This window comes from Oncorhynchus clarkii, chromosome 20, assembly GCF_045791955.1.
Source record: "Oncorhynchus clarkii lewisi isolate Uvic-CL-2024 chromosome 20, UVic_Ocla_1.0, whole genome shotgun sequence".
Taxonomy (NCBI): domain Eukaryota; kingdom Metazoa; phylum Chordata; class Actinopteri; order Salmoniformes; family Salmonidae; genus Oncorhynchus; species Oncorhynchus clarkii.
The window spans coordinates 32349819-32357153 of NC_092166.1; positions in this window are offsets into that span (position 1 = coordinate 32349819).

Consider the following 7335-nt stretch of genomic DNA (forward strand, 5'->3'; position numbering starts at 1 on the left):
TCAATTTGCTTACCGCCCCAATAGATCCACCAACGATGCAATCGTCACCACACTGCACACTGCCCTGTACCATCTGAACAAGAGGATAACCTATGTAAGAATGCTTAATATTGACTATAGCTCAGCATTCAACACCATAGTACCCTCTAAGCTCATCATCAACTGGGTCCTGGACTTCCCGACGGGTCACCCCCAGGTGGTAAAGGTAGGAAACACCACCCCCTCTTCACTGATCCACAAGAGTACGTGCTCAGCCCCCTCCTGTACTCCCTGTTCACCCATGACTGCGTGGCCAAGCACGCCTCCGGCAACTCAATCATAAAGTTTGCAGACGACACAACAGTAGTATGCTTGATTATCAACAACGATGAGACAGCCCAGGGCTCTGGGAGTGTGGTGCCAGGAATATTACCTCTCACTCAAAGTCAACAAATCTAAGGAGATGATTGTGGACTTCAGGAAACAGCAGAGGGAGCACCCCCCCATCCACATCGATGGGACCGCAGTGGAGAAGGTGGAAAGTATCAAGTTCCTTGGTGTATACATCACAGACAAACTGAAATGGTCCACCCACACAGACGGTGTGGTGAAGAAGGCGCCACAGCGCCTCTTCAACCTCAGGAGGCTAAATAAATTTTGCTCAACATCTAAAACCCACACAAACTTTTACAGATGCACAATTGAGAGCATCCTGTTGGGCTGTATCACCGCCTGGTACGGCAATTGATCATCAAGGATATCAACCACCCGAGCCACTGCCTGTTCACCCTGCTATCATCCAGAAGGCGAGGTCAGTACAGGTGCATCAAAGCTGGGACCCGAGAGACTGAAAAACAGCTTCTATCTCAAGTCCATCAGACTGCTAAACAGCCATCACTAGCACATCTGCAGCGGCTGCCTACAGACAGAGACTAGGAATCACCTGCCACTTTTAGAAATGGATCACTAGCCACTTTAATAATGTTCCGTATCTAGCATTAATCATCTCATATGTATAAACCACACTCCACACTATTCTACGGTATCTTAGTCACTTTTAAATTGTTTTTACATATTGCATCCCCCATTTAATACAATTGAAGTTGAAAGTTTACATACACCTTAGCTAAATACATTTAAACTCAGTTTTTCATAATTCCTGACATTTAATCCTAGTAAAAATGTCCTGTCTTAGGTCAGTTAGGATCACCACTTTATTTTAAGAATAAGAAATGTCAGTATAATAGTAGAAAGAATGATTTATTTCAGCTTTTATTTATTTTATCACATTCCCAGTGGTCAGAAGTTTACATACACTCAATTAGTATTTGGTAGCTTTGCCTTAACATTTTTTAACTTAGGTCAAACGTTAAGTTGGGTGAATCTTGGCCCATTCCTCCTGACAGAGCTAGTATAACTGAGTCAGGTTTGTCGGCCTCCTTGCACAAGCTTTTTCAGTTCTGCCCCCAAACTTTCTATAGGATTGAGTTTAGGGCTTTGTGATTGCCACTCCAATACCTTGACTTTGTTGTCCTTAAGCCATTTTGCCACAACTTTCGAAGTATGCTTGGGGTCATTGTCCATTTGGAAGACCCATTTGCAACCAAGCTTTAACTAACTGATGTCTTGAGATGTCGCTTCAACCACTGTACTGTCCGTACTGTCTATACACACACCATCATGTACATACAGTGCATTCGGCACCCCTTCACTTTTTACACATTTTGTTACGTTACAGCCGTATTCTAAAATGTATTAAATAAATTGTTTTCCTCATCAATCTACACACAATGCCCCATATTAACAAAGCAACAACAGGTTTATAGATTTTTTTGCAAATTTATTTAAAAAAATAAAAAACAGAAATACCTTATTTACATATTTATTCAGACCCTTTGCTATGAGACTCGAAATTGAGCTCAGGTGCATCCTTTTTCCATTGATCATCGTTGAGATGTTTCTACAACTTGATTGGAGTCCATCTGTTGTAAATTTAATTGATTGGACATGATTTGGAAAGGCACACACCTGTCTATACAGTGAGGGAGAAAAGTATTTGATCCCCTGCTAATTTTGTACGTTTGCCCACTGACAAAGAAATTATCAGTCTATAATTTTAATGGTAGGTTTATTTGAACAGTCAGAGACAGAATAACAACAACAAAATCCAGAAAAATGCATGTCAAAAATGTTATAAATTGATTTGCATTTTAAGGAGGGAAATAAGTATTTGACCCCCTTTCAATCAGAAAGATTTCTGGCTCCCAGGTGTCTTTTATACAGGTAATGAGCTGAGAATAGGAGCACACTCTTAAAGGGAGTGCTCCTAATCTCAGTTTGTTACCTGTTTACAAGACACCTGTCCACAGAAGCAATCAATCAATCAGATTCCAAACTCTCCACCATGGCCAAGACCAAAGAGCTCTCAAAGGATGTCAGGGACAAGATTGTAGACTTACACAAGGCTGGAATGGGCTACAAGACCTTCGCCAAGCAGCTTGGTGAGAAGGTGACAACAGTTGTTCAGATTATTCGAATTTGGAAGAAACACAAAAGAACTGTCAATCTCCCTCGGCCTGGGGCTCCATGCAAGATCTCACCTTGTGGAGTTGCAATGATCATGAGAACGGTGAGGAATCAGCCCAGAACTACACGGGAGGATCTTGTCAATGATCTCAAGGCAGCTGGGACCATAGTCACCAAGAAAACAATTGGTAAAACACTGCGCTGTGAAGGACTGAAATCCTGTACTATTGGAGCTGTTGGAGCTAGAAACATAAGCATTTCGCTAAACTTGCGATAACATCTGTAAAATATGTGTACTCGACCAATAAAATGTTATTTGATGCCATGCCCTTGTACCTTCCTAATTATTAGTTGTGATTGTGCAACATGGAATTGTTACAGATGTGATTGCATGTATGGTAATTGATTGCATGTCAGCATTACTACAGCCTGCAGTTTATTTCTTTAATTCTTAATATTGAAATAGCTTTTGTCAGTAAGCATGTAAAGAACAGAATTTGATTCAATCACATGAAGGACAAGACACTCCGTACAGAAAAGGATTCGACAATACACGGACATCAGTTCACATAAGGTAAACAATATGAAGTCAAATGCATTTGGTATTGACCTCACGACTGGTGTCTTCGGTACTTGCTCATTAAGGGATGGTTTCCCGGACACAGATTAAGCCTCTAAAATTTCCAGTGTAGAAACCCGCCACAATAACCCTTGTGTAGCCTACAACATGTATTCACACTTAATAGACAATCAACACATTTGAATTTGTTTTGTAACAACAATATTACTGGCAAGACAAACTTTAGGTTATAACATGGGACACAACATTGAAGTAACATCTAGATAAATACATTAGCTATATTGTCACAAGTAGGATATTTATTTATGTTAGACATTTGGATCACATGTAGGCCTATGTAAATACATTGTAAGGATAAAGATAAGCTCTCAATAGTCATCCACCCAAAACAGTAAACATGCATTGATATTAACCAATGATAGACATTTCCAGTCACAACAGTCAAACGTTTATGATCACATGGTTGTTGTAAAGGTCATGCCACAGAATTTCTAAACATAGAGGTGCAACATCGCGAGACTTCCGGGCACGCTTCTGAAACAGACCAAGCCGACCACACCGGAATTTGGGGGTTTCAGAAGTAAAGGAGAGAAGTAAAAAACGATTCCTTAGTTGTTAATTTTCTCGAAATCTAATGCCACGACCTAGATTCGAGCCAATGTCGTAGGTAGTTAAACATGTTATTACTCCAATCTCGAGAAAATGACAAACTGACATGTTTCCATTTCCGTCAAAAACAGCTATATATTGAAGGAGTGCCTTTTATTTGACGACTTGACATGCGCAGTTTGGCGGGAGAAACCGTTTCTACGTCTGTGCTTTGTTAGCCAACGTCGCCAAGACATCGCCTTTGTGATTGGGGATGTCTGTTGGGGAAGCAGTTTCTGGAAGCAGTTTCTGAAATGTATTTTATATAGACAGAATGGATCACTCATTCAATGAATTTGTAAGGAACTTTAAAATAATTCACTGTTGTGATCGAACTTGATCATAAAAACTCATTTTAGATCCCAAACGGCCGTCAAATTGTTTGGGGGGGACCGTTTTTGCGATCATAATTAACCTAAGCTTTCTACTGCACACCAGGGCTTTTGTCACTGCCAGGTTGCTTGCAGTAGCCGACAAGTATAGCTCGTGACTTCAAGCTCCAAACAATGGGGGCCTGTGTGAAACACGCAAGAATAACTAAGTTCCCTCTGATCACTGATTTTTGGAATGCTTCAGAATACGAGTTCTGCCCTTTACACTTTGTAAAGGAATAATTAGAGCGAAAATGAGCACAAATATCTATATATTTTATACAAGTAATCATACAAATAATTCTTAAAAGATTTTCAAATATACATGTGATATATACGCACTGGACCTGAAGCCATGCACTGGACTTGTATGATAACCCGGCTACGCATGCCTTTCCCTAACTATTGCTGTTCTGGTTTGTAACTATTGTTTTATTTCACTGTAGAGCCTCTAGCACTACTCAACACGCCTCGGCTAACAATTTAGTTCCACCTCCCACACACGCAGTGACATCACCTGGTTTAAATGCTATTTCTAGAGACAATATCTCTTTCATTATCACTATATGCACAGGTTTACCCCCACTGTATTCACATCCTACTATACCTTTGTCTGTACATTATGCCTTGAATATATTCTACCGTGCCCAGAAGTCTGCTCCTTTTACTCTCTGTTCTGAACGTACTAGGCGTCCAGTTCTGTTAGCATTTAGCCGTACCCTTATCCTACTCCTCTGTTCCTCTGGTGATTTGGAGGTTAATCCAGGCCCTGCAGTGTCTACCTCCACTCCCATCCCCCAGGCTCTCTCATTTGTTGACTTGTGCAACCGTAAAAGCCTTGGTTTCATGCATGTTAACATTAGAAGCCTCCTCCCTAAGTTTGTTTTATTCACTGCTTTAGCACACTCCACCAATCCGGATGTCCTAGCCGTGTCTGAATCCTGGCTTAGGAAGACCACCAAAAACCTTGACATTTCCATTCCTAACTATAACATTTTCCGACAAGATAGAACTGCCAAAGGGGGCGGAGTTGCAATTTACTGCAAAGATAACCTGCGGAGTTCTGTCTTACTATCCAGGTCTGTGCCGAAACAATTTGAGTTTCTACTTTCAAAAATCCACCTTTCCAGAAACAAGTCAGTCACCGTTGCCGCTTGCTATAGACCACCTTCTGCCCCCAGCTGTGCCCTGGACACCATATGTGAATTGATTGCCCCCATCTATCTTCAGAGCTCGTACTGTTAGGTGACCTAAACCGGGACATGCTTAACACCTCAGCCATCCTACAATCGAAGCTTGATGCCCTCAATCTCACACAAATGATCAGTTAACCCACCAGCTCCAACCCCAAATCCGGAAACACAGAAACCCTCATAGACATCATCCTAACCAACCTGCCCTCCAAATACACCTCTGCTGTCTTCAACCAGGATCTCAGCGGTCACTGCCTCATTGCTTGCGTAGAAGATGCCTGGTTAATCTTTAAAAGTGCCTTCCTCGCAATCTTAAATAAGCATGCCCCATTCAAAAAATTTAGAACCAGGAACAGATATAGCCCTTGGTTCACTCCAGACCTGACTGCCCTTGACCAGCACAAAAACATCCTGTGGCGTTGTAGTGACGTTGGCCTGGGGGTAGGTTTATGACAGTCATAAATACCTCTTCTCCCCTTTTTCCTCTCTCTACCCTACTGATGCTACATTTGCAAACCCCATTGGTTAACATAGAGATTCTGGGAACATCAGAAGGTGGGGGGTAATGAACTATATTCTGGTAATCCGACCAATTGAACATATGCGGTGGTACTTAATGAATATGATGTCAGTTCGGTTGTCATCGGAGACATTCTCATCAATGATAAGATGACATAAACTCTACCGTGGAAAGTCTACACATCAGAGTTATCGGATTCACATGGAATTGTTGTTCAATTTAAATGTTTGAATATGAAATTATTCGTGATGGGATGAAATCAAATTTTTAGCTTCTAAAATGTGAGATTTGGATTTTCATAAGGTTAGGGCTATGCTCAATCAGTGGCCCGCGCCTGTGAAGGGACATGGGCTATAACACTTTTCAAACACGCCCTCCTCTCCCTTCCTATATAAAGCTTTGACGACAATGTAACCTCCTGTTCCGAGGATGTGAGGACGACTGTCCGATGTCAGAATGGTTCAGATAACTACAGAACGAAGCCAACATCAGCGTGAGCCTTGGTTGCGAATGGTATGAACTTTGAACTCTTACTCACTACAGCAGTGATACCTCCTAGCCGTTGAGTTAGCAACAGCAGCTGCAAACAAGGGTTAGGAAGGAACAGACAAGAGTATTCCGTCTATCACACAACAACGTTACTACAACGTATCCAATTGACCACAAGAGACAACACGGCCTTCCATCTACCACCAACCTACTGAAGCGCAGCTCAGAGTAGATATTTATTGCATTTTCCTTTTCCAAATGGGCGGTAATTTAGAATGCATAAGATACTATATTTACGATAGCACAGCTTCTTCCTTTGGTCCTCATTCTTCCCGCTCTTTCACTCAAACCCAGCCCCTTTTCTTTTGTGTAACAAGCTGTCATATCTGTTCCGCCCGCTAGGGACGTTTTCCTTTATGACGTAATTTGTAATCAAGTTATGATTAATTGTGTATATGTAATTCTGTGATTAGTTAGGTATTTAGTAAATAAATAATTAAACCCAATTTTGCATTGCTGATTCAACTTGTTAGCCAGGGTTCGTGAAGATAACCAAGAATTTACAACTTTCAGATGAGACTGAATTAAAGTGACGATTAAATATTGACTGCTACTGATATAAAAGATGACTAGATCTTTAAGAGTTTATTCGGAAGATAACAGCTCTTTAAACATTCTTTCGTGGTGCCCCGACTTTCTAGTTAATTACATTTACCTGATTAGCTTAATCAGGTAATATTAATTACAGAGAAATTATTTTATAGAATAGCATGTCATATCACTTAATCCGGCATAGCCAAAGACACAGCAATGGCATTCCATTCGCTCTGTTCCAGCCATTATTATGAGCCGTCCTCCATTGTTTAAAAGGCATATCCAATCTCTGGTATGCATTCTCCTATTACCAGAAATACACATTGAAAACTCCCAAGAGGGTTCCTCAAAATGATACAATGGCAATGATTTCTACATATGAATGATTCAACCTGTTCCTCTGGGGAAAAGGAAGAAATTATATTTAAATGTTGG